The sequence below is a fragment of the Myxine glutinosa genome, chromosome 1 (genome assembly GCF_964187855.1).
Source record: "Myxine glutinosa chromosome 1, kmMyxGlut1.1, whole genome shotgun sequence".
In the NCBI taxonomy this organism is placed as follows: domain Eukaryota; kingdom Metazoa; phylum Chordata; class Myxini; order Myxiniformes; family Myxinidae; genus Myxine; species Myxine glutinosa.
Genome location: NC_136261.1, coordinates 162176053 through 162179563, shown reverse-complemented (window position 1 = coordinate 162179563; position 3511 = coordinate 162176053).

Sequence of the window (3511 nt, the reverse complement as noted above, 5' to 3'; positions counted from 1 at the left end):
AAGGGTGCCCGGGGGGGCGTGAATGGTGTTGGTGTCCTGTTTTCTGAGGAGTTTCTAGACAGTGTGGTGAGTGTGACTAGAGTGAGTGATAGGTTGATGATGGTGAAAATGATGATTGGAAAGCTCTTGGTGAACGTCATCTCGGGATATGCTCCGCAGGTTGGTCGAAGCGATGAAGAGGACAAGTTCTGGTGTGCGATAGAGAAGCTGATGGAAAACGTGAAAGATGAGGAAGTTGTTGTGGTAGGAGGAGACCTAAATGGACATGTGGGAAGGAGTATGGATGGTTTTGACGGAGTTCATGGGGGTTACGGATATGGTGTGAGAAATGGAGAAGGTGAAAGGATTTTGGAGTTTGCTGATGGAGCTGATTTGTTGATTTGTAATACTCAGTTCCAGAAAGAGGATAATAAGCTTGTTACATACACGTCAGGTGGGTCGACGACAACCGTTGACTACCTGATGGTGCGTAGGCGAGATAGGGGGCACCTCCGAGACACAAAGGTGATCCTGGGGGAGGAGGCTGTTTCACAGCACCACTTGGTTGTCTGCGACGTAAGGGTGAAAGGTGCGAGGAGAGCTCGGCGGGTGAAGTACCAACCAAGAATGAAGGTGTGGAGGTTGAAAGAGGTGACGGTAAGGGAGGCATTAAAAGAGAGGGTGAGTAAGGTCGAGGATGATGTGGTTGAGCTTGAAAGTGGTTGGATGTCAATGAAAGCTCGTCTGTTGGGAGCCGTTGGTGAGGTATGTGGATGGACAAAAGGACCACCGAGGCACTCGGAAACATGGTGGTGGGATGATGAAGTTGGAAAGAGGATTGACGAGAAGAGGAAGAAGTTCAAGGAGTGGCAGAAGGCGAAGGGTACGGGAGCAGAAACAGCAGAGCATGAAAGTTATAAGGCAGCCAGGAAGGCTGCAAAGAAAGAGGTAGCAAAGGCGCAGGAGGCATGTAGGAAAATGTTCGGAGAACGCTTGGATTCGGAAGAGGGTCAGAGAGTGGTATTCAGGATTGCAAAGCAGATAGCGAAAGAGAGGTGTGATGTGATGGGGGTGAGCTGCTTGAAGGATGAAGTGGGACAAATCGTTGTCGACCCAGATGGAATTAAAGGAAGATGGAAAAGATATATGGAAATGCTGTTGAATACAGAGAATGAATGGGATGGCAACATAGAGAGTAACCCAGTTTTAGGACCGGCAGAGAAGATAACTGAGAAGGAAGTTGAGGAAGCGATAAAAGCAATGAAGGGTAGAAAATCGGGAGGGCCGACGGGAGTTGTGGGAGATATGTTGAAGGCAGCAGGAAGTTGGGGTGTGAAGAGAATGACAGAGATCTGTAATCTGGTGGTGAAAGAAGGCCGCATTCCAGTGGATTGGGAACTGAGTACCCTCGTCCCTCTATACAAGGGGAAAGGTGACCCTCTGGAGTGTGGCTCGTACCGAGCGATAAAGTTATTGGAGCATGGAATGAAGGTATTGGAAAGGGTGTTGGAGAGGAGGATAAGGAAGAAAGTGAAGATCGACGAAATGCAGTTTGGATTTATGCCAGGAAGAGGAACGACAGACGCGCTTTTCATTGTGAGGCAGTTGCAGGAGAAGTACATGGAGAAGAGCAAGAAGTTGTTTCTTGGGTTTGTTGATCTGGAGAAAGCATTCGATCGGGTTCCACGCAAAGTATTGACATGGGCATTGAGGAAGTTAGGAGTGGAGGAATGGTTGATCAGAGTAGTGATGGCAATGTACAAAAGAGCGCGCACAGCTGTAAGGACGAAGGACGGGAACAGTGGTGAGTTTGAGGTGAAGGTGGGAGTGCATCAGGGGTCAGCACTAAGTCCACTACTATTTGTAGCTGTGATGGAGGTGCTGGCTCAGAACGTAAAGGAGGGTTTACCGTGGGAGTTGTTGTATGCAGATGATCTGGTGTTGATTGCGGAAAGTATGGATGGACTGAAGGAAAAGATGAACAAGTGGAAGGAATGTATGGAGACAAAAGGAAAGATGTGAATCTCGGAAAGACGAAGGTGATGGCAAGTGGTAAAGCATGTGGTGAGGTGGAAAGAACTGGGAAGTGGCCCTGTGCTGTGTGTAGGAAGGGTGTCGGAGTGAACTCCATTCAGTGTACAATGTGCGCTGAGTGGGTTCATCAAAAAATGTAGTGGTCTGAGAGGGACATTAACCAGTGTGGCAGCTACATTCAAATGTAAGGTGTGCACAGAGGGAGCTGCAGATGGAGGAAATGTTGAGTTGGATCTTGGAGACGGCGTGAAGCTGGAAGGTGTGAAAACATTTTGCTACCTCGGAGACATGCTGAATGGAGAAGGTGGATCAGACTCGGCAACGGTTGCTCGAGTGAGATGTGCATGGAAGAAGTTTCGGGAATTGAGTGGCGTGCTGATGATGAGGGGAGTGTCGTTGAAGCTGAAGGGAAAGGTGTATGCTGCATGTGTGAGAAGTGTTTTGATTTATGGGAGCGAGACATGGGTAATGAACGTAGAGCAGCAACGAAGGTTGGAAAGGGTGGAAATGCGAATGGTTCGACGGATGTGCGGAGTATCGTTGAGAGAGAGGAAGACAAATGATGAATTGCGAAAGATGATGGGAATAGAGCCTGTGATTGATGCTGTGAAGAGGAACAGGTTGAGATGGTTTGGTCATGTGTTGAGGAAGGATGAAAGTGACTGGTTGAGAAGAGTGATGGAAATGAATGTAGAAGGAAGTAGAAGACGGGGAAGACCGAGAAAGACTTGGCTAAAGATGGTGGAAGAAGAAATGCGGGCAAGGGGGTTAACAAGGAGAGATGCAGAAAATAGGGCAAAATGGAGAAGATTGTCATGGGGACCACAAGGCTAACCCCCGCTCTAGCAGGGAAAATGGCCTTTAAAATGCATGTTGTTGTTGTTTTGTTGTATGTAATTAAAAGATAAAGGTGGGAACCGTGAGCATAGTCCCTTTCTGACGTAACTAATAAGTCACCGAGAAAGTAAAGTGAAAGTTAGCCGCAGGGACTCTTCCAGATTTTATTCACCTTAGATAGCGTCCGTGGTTCCTCAGCAAACCGTCCGGTCGCAGAGTTGTCCACCACTCGTCGGCTTCAGGGTCTTACGTCAGGAAGCAGTCTGAGAGAGGCCACCCGTTACCAGGCGATGTACCCTTAACAGATGTTTGTTCATCCCCTGGTGATGTTTCTGCACTTCCACAATGTTCTCTTCTCCATACACTCCAATACCACCCCAACACCCAACACCTTCAGCATTCAGAAAGTATTCAGACCCCTTCACTTTTTTCACACTTTGTTATGTTGCAGCCTTATGCTGAAATCGTTTATATTCATTTTTTCCCTCATCAATCTACACTCAATACCCCATAATGACAAAGAGAAAACAGGATTTTAGAAAGTTTTGCAAATGTATTAAAAAGAAAAAACTGAAATATCACATTGACATAAGTATTCAGACCCTTTGCTATGACACTTGAAATTTAGCTCAGGTGCCTCCCATTTCTCTTGCTCATCTTT